This window comes from Mytilus californianus, unplaced genomic scaffold (assembly GCF_021869535.1).
Source record: "Mytilus californianus isolate M0D057914Y unplaced genomic scaffold, xbMytCali1.0.p SCAF_13, whole genome shotgun sequence".
Classification (NCBI taxonomy): domain Eukaryota; kingdom Metazoa; phylum Mollusca; class Bivalvia; order Mytilida; family Mytilidae; genus Mytilus; species Mytilus californianus.
The window spans coordinates 11649586-11667455 of record NW_026262615.1 but is presented as its reverse complement, the minus strand read 5'-3'; the positions used below and the strand labels follow the sequence as shown (position 1 = coordinate 11667455).

At 33.9% G+C, this 17870-nt stretch overlaps 1 protein-coding gene and 1 long non-coding RNA gene across 2 annotated transcripts in view; one reads left to right on the top strand and one right to left on the bottom strand.

Moving 5' to 3' along the window:
• LOC127723857 (carboxypeptidase N subunit 2-like) overlaps positions 1–17870 on the bottom strand; it is a 138999-nt gene that overhangs the window by 64951 nt on the left and 56178 nt on the right. The gene's annotated exons all lie outside the window — the stretch shown is intronic.
• Positions 1312–5310, top strand: LOC127723172 (uncharacterized). Its single transcript, XR_007991923.1, has 3 exons — positions 1312–1381; positions 3371–3570; positions 5145–5310. It is a non-coding gene; the product is annotated as an uncharacterized LOC127723172 (long non-coding RNA).

Genomic DNA, 17870 nt, shown 5'->3' with positions numbered 1-17870 from the left:
GCTTCCATATGTAAAAGACAACGAAGAGAAAATTCAGATGATCAAGAAGATGAATGGACGAGAGAATCTTCTGGTTCAAGCCAGACATGTATACCTCACGATACAAGTGAATGGACTGAAATACTCTTTGTAAACTTAAATTAACCTTAGTTGGGACCGAACCATAATAAACAGTCCTAATGATTTGTTATATTTAGTTAATGTTCCTCCCTTGTCGGAGGAAATGGAAAATACTTCTACGTATATTGAGAAGAAACTCGATTTCGACATGACATTTGATGATATTGATCTTGACTTCAAAGCTGTTTATGATAAATTATCAGACTTGCAACAACTTCTACGAAGTTCTGCTGGAGAAACTCCGAGGTTTATATCAATGAATTTATGTGCGGTATGCGGAATGAATTTGAAAGATTGCGCATTAATTTTATAATGGGGATTTTGTATAAGTTGTATAACTATTGCCGTTAACCGGTTTGGCGGTCAGTATAAAAGGTAATTGCACGGGTTTTTTAGTTATCGAGGACTGGGTAGTGACCACACAATCGTTCGTCATATATATAGGTAGAAGTTTGTTTTTTTTTTCCCATCATGTCCGATATTGAGCCAGACAACTTATTGAATGATATTCAACCTGAAGTTCCTTCACATGCTGAGGTTCCTGACGAGGAGATTTCCAATACTGATTTGCTTTCTCTGATGCAAAACTACTTTGGTAAGAAGTTGTCGGGGATTGAAAGAAATTTCGCTGACACTACACAGAATTTAGCCCGTAAAGTCAAGAAGACCGAGAATAATCTACGATACAGAGGAAATCAGGTGCAGTTTGATCTAAATTCAGACATTTTAGACAATGTTAGTGGCGCTTTAGACAACTTGCATCATAAGAGATATTCCAAGGCCGTTTCTTTATTGGAGGAGTCGGAAAAGGTGTTAAAGAAGAGAAACAAATTGATTCGTATAGCGGACAAGTCAGAGGCAGGATGGAAAACCGTTGACGAATATCTTTCTGACGAGGTAGCTAGCAATTCAGAAGACGAGAAGAAGATACGAGCTGCAGAGACCAGAGCCGTGAAGAAGATGAAAGTAACAAAGGGTAGTACAGGTAACAGGAGTGTAAAGAAAAGACCCGCTGAAGCTGCAGGTGGCCCGTCTTCGGTCGCTCGTGGAGCTGATGGTGTTGCAGCTGTTTCACAGCCGCCCTTTCGTGTTGGCGGGGCATCGGGCCCTAATCCAAGATTCATCAGATCAAAAGCCAGAGACATCTGCTACAAGTGTGGGTTGTATGGGCATTGGGCCAAAGAATACAAGAACGGAGGGAACAGTAACTTCACAGCTCCCAGAGGATCTTCTGCATAAAAGAAATTCGGACATTTTACAGGTACAAAGCTTAGACAATTTTCAAACTTATTTTGAATATGAATCCGGTTCATATTTGATTAATGTACATAATAGACTGAAGCATTCTATTTCTTTTTGGAAAAGCATCAATACTTCAGATTTTATTCTAGATATAATTAATTCTGGTTATAAAATTCCTTTTATCAAAGAACCTGAAAGTGTATTTTTGAAAAATAATAAATCTGCATTTGATAATTCAGATTTTGTAGGGAAGGCTATACAGGATTTGTTAGATGCTAATTTGATCAGAGAGGAGTCGAACGCACCTTTTGTTGTAAATCCTTTAACGGTATCTGTAAGTCAGTCAGGTAAAGGTCGTTTGATTTTAGATTTACGACATGTAAACAAACAGGTACGTTATTGTAAGGTTAAATTCGAGGGCTGGAAAACAGCTAGTCAGTTTTTAACTTCGAATTGTTTTGGGTTTGTTTTTGATCTTAAATCTGGTTATCATCACATAAATATCTTTCCTAATCATCAAAAATATTTGGGATTTTCATGGAAGTTGGGTAATTCTGTAAAATATTACGTTTTTACTGTTTTGCCTTTTGGGCTTTCATCAGCAGGGTATATTTTTACAAAGGTAGTTCGTCCTTTGGTAAAACATTGGCGTAAGGATGGGATTAAGATAACTGTTTATTTAAATGATGGCTTGGCATTAGCAGAAGAAGAACAGGTATGTGCACAACAAGCTATACGGGTGAAACAGGACTTGATTTTGTCGGGATTTGTACCCAATAAAGATAAGTGTATTTGGAGGCCTGTACAGAATTTAGTCTGGCTTGGATTTATATGGGATTTGAAACATTGTTTATTTCAATTGCTTCCAGAGAAAGTGGCAAATCTGGTAGATTTAGCAGGAGTCATATTAGAACAGCCTCACAAAGTGAAAATAAGGTTGCTTGCGAAATTTTGTGGTAAAATTATTTCTTTTACCCCAGTTATTGGAAATGTCACTCAGATAATGACTAGGTGCACTTTTTCAGTGATTAACAGTAGAGATGAGTGGGATCAATTTGTAGATTTGAGTTTTTATTCAGGTTCTATACGAGAGATTTTATTTTGGAGACAAAATATTGTAAGTTTAAAGCCTGTGGCAATCTTGCGAGAAAATTCAGATTTTAAAGTATTCACTGACGCCAGTGATGGTGCAGCTGCTGGTTTTGTAGCTAATTCTGATTATATCATGCATAAGCAGTGGTTGCAGCATGAAGCTATAAAAAGTTCCACTTGGAGAGAATTGAAAGCTGTTGAACTGTCTATAGATAGCTTTAAGCATTTACTATCGAATAGTTTAGTTTCGTTTTTCACAGATAACCAAAATACTGTTGGTATTATTCAGAAAGGTAGCAAAGTGCCAGAATTGCAAACGTTGGCTTTGTCAATATTTAGTATTTGTGTTTCTTTTAATATTTCGTTATATCCACAATGGATCCCGAGGGAAGATAACGAAAAAGCAGATGCTTTGAGTAGGATCGTCGATATTGACGATTGGGGTATTTCGTTTGAATTTTTCAACTTCATAGATAGATTATGGGGATTACATACAGTTGATAGGTTCGCTAATATGAACAATGCGAAACTCGGGAGATTTAATTCTTCATTTTGGAATCCATGTACGAGTGCAATTGATGCTTTTACTTGTAATTGGAATGGGGATAATAATTGGTTAGTCCCCCCTGTTAATCTTGTTAGCAAATGCATCAATCATTTAGTTAACTGCAAGGCAGTAGGAACATTAATCGTTCCGAAATGGCCATCGTCTGCGTTTTGGCCTCTTTTATTCAAGGAAAATTTAGAATATGCTTGGTTTGTCAGAGATGTTTTAGAATTTCATGAGATTGACAGAATCTTAGTTGCAGGCAATAATAAGAATTCTATGTTCGCTAATGGGACATTTAATGGGCTATTATTAGCTGTTCGTTTGGATGCTTCTCAGATGAATTAACATGTTTTTTATTATTTACAGATTGTGGATAAAGATGTTACACCACTGGGTGTTTTTTATATAATGATTACGCTGGACTGCCTTAAAGGTTGCTGGACCGTGAATGTGTTTAGAGGTCACTAGACCATATGTTTAAGTGTCACTGGACGTACATCTTATAAGATGTTTTACGTATTTGCATTGTGTAGTGTTGGTCACAGGACCATATAGAAATCATAACGGTACGTATTGATTATACTATAGATTTTTTATTGGCGTGTTTATTTGATTACAGAAAATATTTTCTACTGGATTCTGGTCTGAAAATGAAAAAGTGGCACATCCTGAGCTTCGTCTGCTTTTACATAATTTGCCAACAACTGTAACCGATGCTAGAGCTAAATCTACAGTAGACAAATATAGTGGTGGTTTTAAAAGATTTGCCAAATGGACAGAAAAGTATCGTGAAATAACTTGTATTTTACCATGCAAAGAAATATATGTTGGTCTTTATCTGCAAAATTTAATAGAATCTGCAAATCATTTTAGTATAATTGAGTCTGCATTTTATAGTATCAGATGGGCACACAATTTAGCTGGCGTAAAAAATCCTTGCGACTCTGATTTAATTTCTTCAATAGTTGAGTCAGCAAGAAGAACACTTTCTAGACCTATCAAGAAAAAGGAACCTGTGACACCTGATATTATGATTAAATTGTTTGCTAGATATAATACTTCCAATAGCACACTCAAAGATTTACGTTTACTTACTATCTGTTCTTTAGCTTATACTGGTTTTTTTTACGTTTTAATGAATTATGTAACATTAAAGCCAACCATATAAGTTTTTGTGACGGTTATATAGATATTTTTGTCGAAAGGAGCAAAACAGATTGCTATAGAAAAGGCAACCATGTTTTCATATCAAAGCTAGAAAGTCCACAATGTCCTGTTGCTTTACTTTCAAATTATTTAAATGTAGCGAATATAGATATGAAGTCCGATATGTATATTTTTAGATCGATCTCGTTTTTTAAGAGTCGCAATGTATTTTCATTAAGAAAGAAAAATGTATGTTTGTCGTACACTAGAACTAGAGAAATCGTATCTATGGCATTAGCTGATTTTGGCTGTAGTATATCTGATTTTGGTTTACATAGCTTTAGAGCTGGAGGGGCAACAGCCGCCGCTCAGTATGGCATATCTGATAGATTATTTAAAATTCATGTTCGCTGGAAATCAGATAGAGCCAAAGACGGATATGTGTTAGAAAATTTACAAAAGCGTTTATCAGTTTCTAAGAATCTTGGAATTTAGTTACATGTATATTTCTGTCTACTTTCTTTGTGCGTCGAGGTGGTCACTGCGCCATTCAGTATCCAAACTTGTGTTTGTTCTATTGTATTTAGAAAGTAAAGGCTAATGTTGAAGTGTACATAATTGCATGTGCTCAATTATGTACACATATGTTCAAAATAGATGGAGCATTTTAGCACATAAATACTTTATGTTTGGTTAAACAACGTGCATTAAAACATAAATGAATTTATGTGCGGTATGCGGAATGAATTTGAAAGATTGCGCATTAATTTTATAATGGGGATTTTGTATAAGTTGTATAACTATTGCCGTTAACCGGTTTGGCGGTCAGTATAAAAGGTAATTGCACGGGTTTTTTAGTTATCGAGGACTGGGTAGTGACCACACAATCGCACGTCATATATATAGGTAGAAGTTTGTTTTTTTTTGTATACAAAATATTTGTATTTAAGTTTTATATAGAACAGTATTTAAATGTGTTGTATTTATTTTGTAGATTATTTTGTTGCAGAACATGATATTGTCCAAGATTCTGTCAGGCAGTGTATCTTGTGTTTTTGATGGACTTTATTATTTTAGTTTGATGGACTTAACCAGATCAGATACATATTGTATTAGGAAAATAAAATTTAAGGTGGTCACTGCGCCATTCAGTATCCAAACTTGTGTTTGTTCTATTGTATTTAGAAAGTAAAGGCTAATGTTGAAGTGTACATAATTGCATGTGCTCAATTATGTACACATATGTTCAAAATAGATGGAGCATTTTAGCACATAAATACTTTATGTTTGGTTAAACGACGTGCATTAAAACATAAATAAACATATATTTGTATTTACAGTTTCGGGTATTGAGCTGAATTTGCTAGGATGACTATAGATCTGTCTCGGAATAACCTTTTGTCATCATGCAAAAATCACATTTTAATTATCATATGACATCAAATGTTTTAAATTGTGATGCACAATTTTGATTTTTGTGGAAACTTTTTTGATTTAAAGCTAAGCATGTAACAAAGTCATTTGTCAGTTATTGCAATCAATTTTGCATACAAGTGTAAATATGTCTAATTGCACAAGTCTATATACCCTTATCGTTATTTGTCCGGCATTACTGGACATCATTGCCTATCCTGTAAAATTTTGAGGACCCGAGAAATGTTTGACGCCCCTTTTGGAGCTACATTTATGCTTAATGCTCACTTTTTACCTATTCCACTCTAAGCGTTGTCTAGTTTTTGCCCCCCCCCCTCTTTTTCAAAATCCTGGATCCGCATCTGCAGATGACATGGACATACAATAAGCAACTATTGGTAATTATATGCCAAAACAAATGCGTGCCAATAAGTAGCTCAGACAAGTCCCTCAATTTTTGGGGAAAGTAGTGCTTTGTATCTATCTATATAGTACCTGTCCTTGGACAAGTTGAAAATTTGATATTTCCGCACCCATGAATATACAGAGACATTGCCTCTCTCAGTCTCTACATGAGACATCAGATTAAACGCCTTATTCTGATTATTAAATCACTCCTATGTAGCACGATTGATACTGCATGACTGATGTAAGTATTGGGACAGAAACACAATTATATCAGGAGAGTATAGGGTAGTGGACAAAGCTATATAGGCATGTAAATTGCAAAATAATCAGTTAAGGGTGTAACTTAAATAAGTACTTAGCTCCTAGAAAAATAGCATACATTTGTCATTTTGGACTAAAAAATCAAAATACTGTGATAACATATATATGTTACATGTTTCAAAGGGGCAATATACATCCTTTGTGTTGTTAAATTGTAAACAAGTTCTATTGATATTATTATTGTTTTTATGTATACTCAACTTTAGAAAGATATAACAGTTCATAGTTTGTCAATCATGCATAGTACACCTATGTTATTACAGAAAAAATATTCCTGTAATAACTGAAGGATGTTATTGCAGCTTCGCTACACCACTTCAAAGTCTTTGCTTAGACATTTAGCATGCTTAATCACAATGTATTTTAATATATTGTAAATAATAATGATCAGATCATGTAATTAGGTTTTGCGTAAGCTTCCAAGTTATACTCAAGTGCATAATATGATAAGTTCTCTTATGGTTGTGGCCTGTTATCTATTTCTTGCATGAATAGATATTTCTCGTATCACACTGCATGGAGTGTGATACGAAAAAGTGATACATACATATGCGTTATCTGAGTCGAGACTGGTCAAGGCTGAGTTGAGACTGGTCGAGACTGGTCAAGACTGGTCGAGACTGGTCGAGACCATATTCAGACTATACCAAAATTATCAATTACTTAATCAGACTAATTAAGTAAAGTCGAGACCAAAGTCGAGTACAGTTAAGTACTGTCGAGATTATGTCGAGTCTTATCAAGTAAACCTATGCTCGAGCACAAAATATGGTCTTTTCGGACTCTGAGCGGTTTGTAGTGTAGGGGACGGAATATTATATACATACATTCTTTAGAAAGGAAAAGTAAATTTTGTTTAAGTTTGATTTTGGATTTCAGTCTTTCTAACTACTTACGTGAGTAGCGTGCTTGCAGAAGGCCAATGATCTAAATTAGTATTGCAGTATTTGAAGATTTCATATTACATGGCATTATACAAATTTAAATCGAAAATATTAATTTCTTGCCAAAAAGGAAAGAAAAAAAAAACAAACAAAAAAAAGTTAAACTAAACAAGACGGATGCTATTGCGGTAGAAAAGTCATATAACGACTTTCACCACGCTCGCCATCCTCAAATATCTAGTATTTACTTAAAACCCTTAATGTATAGAACTACCTTATCGGCCCGGTCAAAAAAGATCATACAAGAAAGTAGTACATATTTCAAACAAAATAGTTCCTACGCATATAGCTATAACTTTGTCCATAAGTAAAATAGTTTGGTTATGAAAGCCTTTAAGGACTTTGGATCACTATGTATACAAATACGGAAAAGTGTGCCCATACCCGTAATTGATAGGTAACTTAGACTTTAGGTGGTCAGTGAAGTCTTCAGGAGCACTTTCCCACCTAAGTATTCATTTTAATTGAAGATTTGATTATAGCTTTCAATCTAACCACATGTACGTGGTCAAGAACTTTGCTGTAGGGAAACGGGACGATAGCAATTCCTGCCATCACCCCTGTGCTGAAAAATAAGAAATTTTGTATGATGTTGTTTGCTTCAGGTGCACTTTCCCATCCGGGCCGGGGACACATTTTAGAACAAATTCATTGACAGAAAATTCTTTTATCAGACTTATGCTTAAAATATAATACTTATGGCAGTTAGTTCGTTTGAAGAAATGTCTTATATCAAACGTAACATGAATTACTTCGAGCTGATCGCTCTTTGAAAGAAATTTCTTTTATCAGAGTTAAACCTAAATGAAATATTTAATCTAAGCAAAATTTCTTCTATCAAACCTACAATTAGATCTAAAACGAAACACATATAGCTGTTAGTTCGTTGGAAACATTTCTTAATCATACCTGACCTCAAATGTGATAGTTGTGGCAGTTAGTAAGTCGTAAGAAATTTCTTCTATCAAACTTCAATGAAATATTTGAAGCAGTTAGTTCGTTTGAAACAAATTCTTCTATCAAACATAGACCTAAAATGAAGTATTTGTGGCAGTTAGTAAGTTGGGAGAAATGTCTTCTATCAGACCTACATGTAGATCTAAAATGAAAAACATGTAGCTGTTAAAAAGTGGGAAGAAATTTCTTCCAACAAACTATCAGACTTAAAACTTATATATAAATTCTGATTTAGAATATTTGGAGCACTTCGATCGTTGGGAACATTTCTAGCCTTAAATAAAGTTAGATCGTTGGTAGAAATTCTATAGCAAATAACGTGACTGTGAGTAACACAATAAAACGCAGGAACTGGTCAGATGTATCTGTATGGCAATTTATTATGAAATCACATGAGTTTACTTGACATTTTGGCATCAAACAGCATACATGAAGAAGTGTAGTTAAACATAATAAGGTATGGTATTTTTATTTGTCCTATTTTGGGGGAGGGTATTTTCGGGCCACATAACTTTAAACTTTAATAAAAAATAAACTGTTTGACAAGCAAATAATTCATTTAAAGAGGCATCCCACCTTTTCATAGACATATTAAGAATGATCGGTGCGTTCAAAGGATATGTCCACTTTACATTTTCTAATTAAAAAAAAACAATGTTCAAAAGAATATATAATTGCATTACCTGTTCTCAGAGACACTCAAAATGTTGAAGCGTTGAAATACAATATTGTTATGAGGAAGTAAATGTATACATGAACGCATGCTGATTAATCAATGTAAGTAGTGACAGCTGTATTCAAAAATTGAACATTGAAAATATTTACATCATTTGTTGCAAAAATTAAATGAGCATGTCTTTCTACACGTTTAAAATCACTGTACATGTACAGGTTCATAATGTCCGTAATCACAGAGGTTTTTTATCACTTTGAATTTTGTTTGAATGTACGGAATTTTCCACCTGCTATACAATGAAGGTTCCCATAAAGATTAATTCCTACAATTCACATCAGTCAGTTTTATTGATGAGGACAATTGCATGTAACGCTTTGTATTATTAGTATGAATAAAATGAGAGTTGGATTCAGGTAAAAAGACAGCAACCCATATTTATATTTATTTAAAAAAAACAATTTACCACTTTATTTCCAATAGAATTATATTTTTTTGTAATGCGTGTTACATTTATTCATTGTTTTCCATATATTAAATACTCAACCAAGATCAATTATAAACTTTTAACATTGTATGCATCTCTCTGAAATTAGACCACAAATTTCCGTACCACAAAGAGATGGTTAGGATTGGCTTTGGGGGGGGGGGGGGGGGGGGGGGGGGGGGGGGTTATGGCTCAAAACGTTTAAGAATAAGGGGCAAAAAAGGGGGGAAAACAAGGGTTTCCTGGTTAATGGACAATTACTTCAAAGTACAATGTTATGTTTGGATTACCTCCCTTACACTGCTTTTAAATTATGTATAAAGAAATGTTGTATTGTCCTGAGGTGATTAGCTATCAATTCATTTTTAGAAGTGACTATTAAAAATGCTGATTAAGGAATATTAATTTTAGCCATGATTATGTATGTTATTTTCTATTTTCAGACTTTTATGATGTATTTAAAGGGGTAATTATGGTTGCAAACTCCATTGGAAATTTGAATTGAGATTATGACCATATCTTGAAGGAAAGATTTTTTTTTGCCCCCGCCGTAGTGAAGGGTGCATTAAGTTTAACCCTTGTCCGTCTGTACGTACGTCCGTCCGTCCGTTCCTCCGTCCGTACGTCCCAAAATTGGTTTCCGTTCTCTAACTTTAGTTTGCGGCAACCAAATGTTATGAAACTTATACACAATGCTTATTACTACAAAACACAGATCAAGTTCGAATTTTGATGACGTCACTTGTACCGTTTCAGAGTTATGCCCTTTACAAATGGAAAAATTGCTGGATTTTTCGTTTCAGTTCTCTAACTTAAGTTTGCCTCGACCAAATGTTATGAAACACAATGCTTATCACCACAAAACTCAGATCAAGTAAAAATTTGGGTAGTGTCACTTTTACTGTTCTTGAGTTATGTCCCTTTATAACATTATATGCCAGCGGGGGGCATCATCTGTATCCCACGGACATATTCCCCATTTTTTTCAAAAGGGGGGAGTGACAAAAATTTGACAATTGGGGGGGGGGAGGTAAAAAAGAAATTGGGGGTGGATGGGGGGTGCATTTTTTTCTCATTCCTGAAAATTCCTGCAAATATTTTTTTTGCAAATGGGGGGGGGGGGTTAAAAAAATTTTTTTTGGTGGGGGGGGGGGGGGGGGTCAATTCGCAACAGCATAGTGTATTGTACAAAAGCAAAAAATTTAATATAAATACAAATCATATAACCAATTCTAAGTTCTTTGACTACAGTTATTCTGTGTCAGAAACCTATTATGTGTCAAATATTTAATTACAATCCAAATTCAGACCTGTATTAAGCGCGAATATTGTGTCCATTTTTGTCCCAACTGTTCAGGGTTCGACCTCTGTGGTCGTATCCAACTGTGCTCGGCGAAGCAATTTATTCAATGGTGGTAAAGATGAAATGACTGTTTGAAAATAGCTCTAGTACATAAAAACATTCTGGAGTAACATTGTAACCTTACTTTATCTAATGTCTTATTCAATAATATCTAGATGGCGTATGCAATATTTGTAAATACAAATATATATATTTAATTTAATTTACATAATCAAATAAATTGTTATTGTGCATGAACTGTCCTACATGTAGCGGGTGTCTAATACATTTATTGGTGGATGACAAAATGTACCACATAAACGCCATTGCCCCATTCAATATAGTTATCAAGAAGTTTTAAAAATGTATTCAAGCTACTGTACATGTGAGTAATATGATATACGGGTAACATTATAACTACCATAGATGGATGTCTGTGAATATCATGTACATCATAGAGCACAACACCCAGTGCCGTGCCTTTGATATTTCAATGTTAACTACATGGTACTCAGTGGGTAATATTCTCAGTACTTTAGTTATGTGACTTGATTACGAGTATATATTAAGATAAACAAGGGAATTAATTTCAGTTAGTGGTCGAAATAAATGATAACATTATAACACCTGTTTTGAAAGGGGATATTCCAAATTCAGATTTTGCCGAAATTATCACAAGATGTCCTTGAATAGAGAGGCTTGAACCTTACATGAATGTAGTTTTATAGTCTAGCTGATTCGTGCATAGTTTCAGAAGAATTGTGGGTTTGATGATAAAGCATGAAACTTTGCACAATTGTAGATATATATGTGTTAGTCAATTTTAGCTATGGACCCAGTGGCACTCTGAAAAATCCAATATGGCGGCCATTTTCAAGATGTCTGTCAATCAGTTCAAAGGTCATCACCATGTATGAATTACAGCGAATAATATTCAAACCAAATATTTCAATGCATATAAAATGTAATCCAACGTCTCTAGTAAGTCCTGAGGTTATATAAGACTTTTCATTTTTTTCAAAATGGCGGAAAATTTCAAAATGACCACCAAAAATTGCAAATGAACAACACCAAGAAAAGGCTCTGCTGATATTTATTTCTTCTATCGTATTGCATGTGGCAGTTCAAACAATATTCTAGGGATTGCGTTTCCATGATACATGGATGCTGCTTACAAGACAATTTAATCAAAGATCCCATACATGGAAACAGTAGAACGTTTTTAGGACGCCATCAGCATTTGTTTGACAGTGAAGTACCATCCGAGTCACAAATGTGAATGGATATGTTCCTCTTCTTTTAGCCAAAATCCTTTCTTTTTCCTCGATTGTGGATCAAAATGATCAATAAATACGCTTAACCACTGAATGTCTACTTGCAATGAGTTATAGCACGCGTTCTACCAGTTGACCAGAAACTACACACCCTTCTGGAACACCTGAGTTGACCTCAAGCTTAAGGTTTGATGAAAAGGGACTCGTGTTGTTTATGCTTTCAATGTTGTGTACATGCATGGAAAACCCTATTTCATTTCAAACGTTCACATTCGGTCAAGTTTTAGATAACATGGTTTTTACATGATTCTAATGGTTATAATGGTTAGAAAAGAGAAATTTATAAATGAACTATTATGACCTTAGCTGTATTTGGCAAAACTTTTAGAAATTTTTGGTTGTCAATGCTCTTCAACTTCGTACTTTATTTGGCCTTTTTAACTTTTTTTAAATTAGAGCGTCACTGATGAGTCGTTTGTAGACGAAACGCGTGTCTGGCGCAAATACAACAATTCCATCCTGGTATCTATGATGTGTTAATTTATATGATTATGCCTAATTACTGGATACGACTCATCAATCTATCTAAACAAGAGCACCTAGGTAGGTGTCACTTGTGGATCAGGAACTGCTGACCCTTTTTGAGCAACTCAGATTATTTCAGGTTTAAAGTGGGGTTCTTCTTGCTTAGTTTTTAGATTTTTGTGTAGTAAATTTCTTGACTACTGTTTGTCGTTTTTGCGTTTTTTATCCATGTTGTTAACTGGTTTTGTTTTACTAATTATTTTTGAGTGCCTAAGTATCTTTTTCATCTTTTTTATCATGTAGAGAGCAACATATTTCACAGCAGTTTTGAAAATGTTTCTTAAGGACAACAAATTTTGTCTTTGCCCCACTCTCCACCACATTTTAAACAGCATCGTAGATAACTTCATTGTCGTCTCGCATTTTTATCTACTGTGACATCCGTTTCTATCTTTCAATCACATTTAGCCCATTACAATGCTGATACCTTTGTGATAAATGTCCAATATGATATATGCCATTCACATTAACTCGAAGTAACACTCTTGAAAAATGGCCGAATCATTGTAACTTGTTAATTACTATAGCCATTTCTGGACAAGACACCATATTTAGATGCTGTACTTTTGCGATATTGATGGTCAATCGGATTGCCCAACCTACTCCTTTTATTTCTACTCATGTGCTTCTTCTACATTAATCATTTTCAAATTACGCTTGCAAAACTTGAACTATATAGTTAAATAGCATAATATCGCGCAGGAGTACTTGAAGCCATAATTTGGATGGACAAATGTAAAGAACTAATGAATAAGCAGTATAAAGAAATCTTTATGCACACTTCAAAATGTCCAGTTCAATCTGTAATGTTACAGACAAGGTGTGCATAAGTGGACTCTCAATTTCTCTCTCATTACTCCATTATTTGAATGTTAGATAGTTCTCATCAGAGTCTCGTTCCTCAGTAAAATGTATGTCAGGATCTTATCATAAGAATAAGAACTACACCTTTTGTAACCTCAAAAAAAAACAATAAACAAAAAGCAAATATGAGAAATAACAAAAAAACACTTTCACTCAATAACAGGCTCCTGACTTGGGACAGGCACATATGGAATGTGGCGGGGTTAAACATATCAGAAGGTGCAAACCTACCCCTAACCTGGGAGAGTGGTTTAACAGTAAAACATAAAAACAAACTATAAAAATCAGTTGAAAAGGGCTTACAGAAAAAAATGTAACAAAAACGCAGACCGGACGTGGCAAATCACAACATATAGATCTTAGAGTTCTCGAAGTAACTGACAGCTAGTTCAAAGTACACATCCACCATCCAATGGTTTTAGCGTAAAGACGACATTAACAGTCCGAGAAAAACATGACCTTGTGCAGTGCCAAAATATAGGTATCGACAGAGATTTTAGTAATAACATTTGAAACCTAAATAACTCAATTCTGCTACCTTTTATTGTTTACAAAAATCTCAAACAACCTTAGCAATACAGACAAAAGTCGTGTTGAGTTACTTAAATCGAGCGCATCCTAGAATGTGTACTTGAATTGGTCCATATTTGTTCTTTTTTACAACTAATATATTTATTTAAAAACTTGTTTTAGGAAAATCATTGATTGCACTGCATGTAGTTATCCTCTATCTATTGAGTACAGAATTGTCAACTATAATTGTACGCGGGAAAAAGGCCATGGATTGTCTATAAATTTCCATATGTTTATCATCGAAACAACCAAACTGTACATAGGAAAAGGACCAGAATATATTTCATTTGTTCAGGACATGCATGGTGTTGTGAACGTAGCAAGGTGCGTTCGATTCAAATCCTAATTGACTAGGTATGCAACTTTTTCTCCATGAGGTTGGTAATTTAATTGACTGTCCGTTATAAATCATTTTTTACCTTTTAAATAGTTGAGACTTTCTTAACTCGCAACTCGACACTTGCAATTCGCAAATCTACTTTTTCAACTCGCAACTCGACTTTTTTAACACACAACTCTACTATCGTGACTCGCAACTCGATTTGTCTAACTCGCAACTTGACCTTCTTTACTCGCAGCTCGACTTTTGTAACTTGCAAATCTACTTTCTTAACGAAATTTTCTTTTTTAACTCGAAACTCGATTTGTCTAACTCGCAACTCGACCTGTCTAACTCGCAAGTTGACCTTCTTTACTCACAGCTAGACTTTTGTAACTCGCAAATCTACTTTCTTAACGAAATCTTCTTTTTAACTCGCAACTCTTCGTAACTCGCAACTCGACTTTTTTTAACTTGCAACTCGACTTTCTTTATTCGCAACTCGACTCTTTTTACTCGCAACTCGACTTTTTTAACTCGCAACTCGACTTTTGTAACTCTCAACCTAATTTTTTTCCCAAGAATTCCAAGTGATAAAGTTAAAAACATTCCTTCGTAAATTTTACGGACGCCATCACGAGTTCGTTGACCATTTGGAATATCCGTTTCACAGATGATAGCGGAAATGTTCCAAATGTCGTAACTACAATCCCATCCCCTTTTCCCCGAAAAACAGACAAGACAGAATTGGAAAATCTGGTGGTGGGTTTTTAATTTATATTTCTAACATGTTAACCACAATTAGACGATATGATTTGGAAAAGGATGATATAGAATCAATTTGGGTCGAAATTATTTTTGTTCATCAAAAACCTATATTACTTGGTAACATATATAGACCACCAAATAGTAATGCAGAGTGGATTACAAAATTTGAATCAATGTTAACAAATGTTGATATTGAAGATAAGGAAATAATTGTTTTGGTGACATTAATATTGATTTGGCGTCGAGAAAAATTCCAGCTAAATGGTCCCATTTTTAACTTGTCTCAAATAGTCTCAGTTCCCACTCGAGTCACACAAACATCTTCCACTTTGATAGACCATATTTATAGTAATGAACCAGATAATATTCATTTTATTTCTGTTCCAAAGTATTCTATCAGTGACCATTATCCAGTATGCATTTCTCACAAAAGAGGGTTAAAATCGAAAAAGAAAATCTTGAATATATTACGTTCAGATTTACTTAACATCTTAATCAAAATGATTTTATCAATCACATATCACAGTGTTCATTTGATAGTGTATTAGAAATTGATGACCCCGAAGAAGCATTGTTGTCATTTTTAAATATTTTTACTGAAGTATTAAATCATCATCCTCCACTCATTAAAAAGAGAGTAAAACGTTTGTATCAAAATGAGTGGATGAATGATGAAATTCTAGAGAGCATGAGAAAACGTGTTTTTTATCATAAGAAAAAAGATATGTATAGTTATAGACTCTGGAGAAACAAAGTCAAATATCTCATCGAAAACTCTAAACAAAATTATTATACCAATATCAAAGAACACAAAAAGGGCAACAGTAGTAAATTATGGAAGCACCTACATACTGTCAGCGGAACCGACAATCATACCAGTATTAAAATCATAAGTGATTGTACCAAAAAGGAAATTTTAGAACCGAAAAGCGTTGCTGATGTATTTAACGCTTATTTCACAAATATCACAGGTAATCTTAATATAAATTAAAACAGCAACAATAATTCTTTTAACAAACTTGATGATTTCATATCGGGTCATGTACCAGATAACGTGTATTTTTCTATACCAGTTATGAGTAATGATTTTGTGTGTTTACAACTAAAAGCACTAGATAAATCAAAAGCAACAGGTCCTGATAACATAAGTGCAAAGTTTTTAAAGATGTCTTCTCATGCTATTTTACTACCACTTTGTCACATTTTTAACTTAAGTATTAAAAAATGTATTTTTCCATCTTCATTTAAACTGGCAAAAGTCATACCAGTTTATAAGAACAAAGGTTCAAAACAGGATGTTTTTAATTACAGACCAATTGTAATTTTACCACTCATTTCTAAAATCCTCGAAAAACATGTGAAAACACACTTAGTAAAGTATCTTAATAAATACAACTTATTGTATAGAATGCAGTCAGGCTTTCGCGCAAACCATTCTTGTCAATGAACTGCTTATTCAAAAATTAAACAAATACAAATTTGCTTATACTTCGCTACGATGGCTTACATCATATTTGGCTGACAGATATCAGATGGTATCTATTTCAAATACATTTTCAGACTTATAAAAACAAAAAACGGGTATACCTCAAGGATCCGTTTTAGGACCTGTGTTGTTTTTGATTTTTATAGATGATCTTCCTTTTTCTAATCCTGGTCATAACACCGATTTATTTGCTGATGATAGCACCATATCAGTCATTGGACAAAACAAAAGTTGTATCAGTCATAAACCTAATACGGTTTTACAAGATATTTTTCGCTGGTGTGATGACAATGAAATGGCTGTAAATTTATCTAAAACGAAGGCTATATGTATTGGCTCTAAACAGAAGCTTTCAGTTAAATCAAATGAAAACATTAATATTGCTATGAATGGACAACAAATTAAAGAAAGTACATGTGAAAAGGTTCTAGGTATTTTTGTTGATGCATCTCTATCTTGGTCTTCTCATATTGATAATATCATAACAAGGGTTAACTCTTTTTTAGCTTTACTAAAATGGACAAAGAAATATTTAAATCACAAAGCTAGACAAATGTTCTTTAACGCTTACGTTTTACCTCACTTAGATTATTGTTTTTCAATATGGGGAAACTGTAATAACTTAGTGTACTAAAACTGCAAAAGAGGGCAGCAAGAATAATTTTAGACAAACATGATTACACCAAACCTTCAAGCAAATTATTTCACGAATGTAACATTGAGCCGATTACACAAAGAATACATTTTCATCAACCATTACTAATGTATAAGGCAAAACATGGCTTAGCTCCAGAATATATGTCCAGTCTTATTTTATCAGCTTCTGCAAACCAAAAATACAATACGAGATTTTCGTCCTCAGATAATTTTATAATTCCAAAACCAAGTACAGAGTTGTATAAGTCTAGTTTCTCGTACAATGGACCAAAAGTATGGAATGCTATTCCTAATTCAAATAAAAAATCAAACACAGTATTATAATTTAAACATAACTACAAATCTATGTACTTTTAACATTACCATGATTTTTGTACTGTAATGCCATATATAATAATTGTTTATTGTATTTAAATTGTATTACATCTTTATTTATCATTATTATTGAATATGTATTTTTTATTTTTAATGTAATTATTGTTGTATTAAGAGAGCCTTATTGAAAATTGGTGAAATCCAAATGAGTTACTCTCTCTAAATAAAGATATTAGTATTATTATTATTATTATAATGTGACCTACAAAATAAGACTAATTACCGCCACTGTACTAACATGAGCAACTAGACGGGTGTCACATGTGTAGCTGGA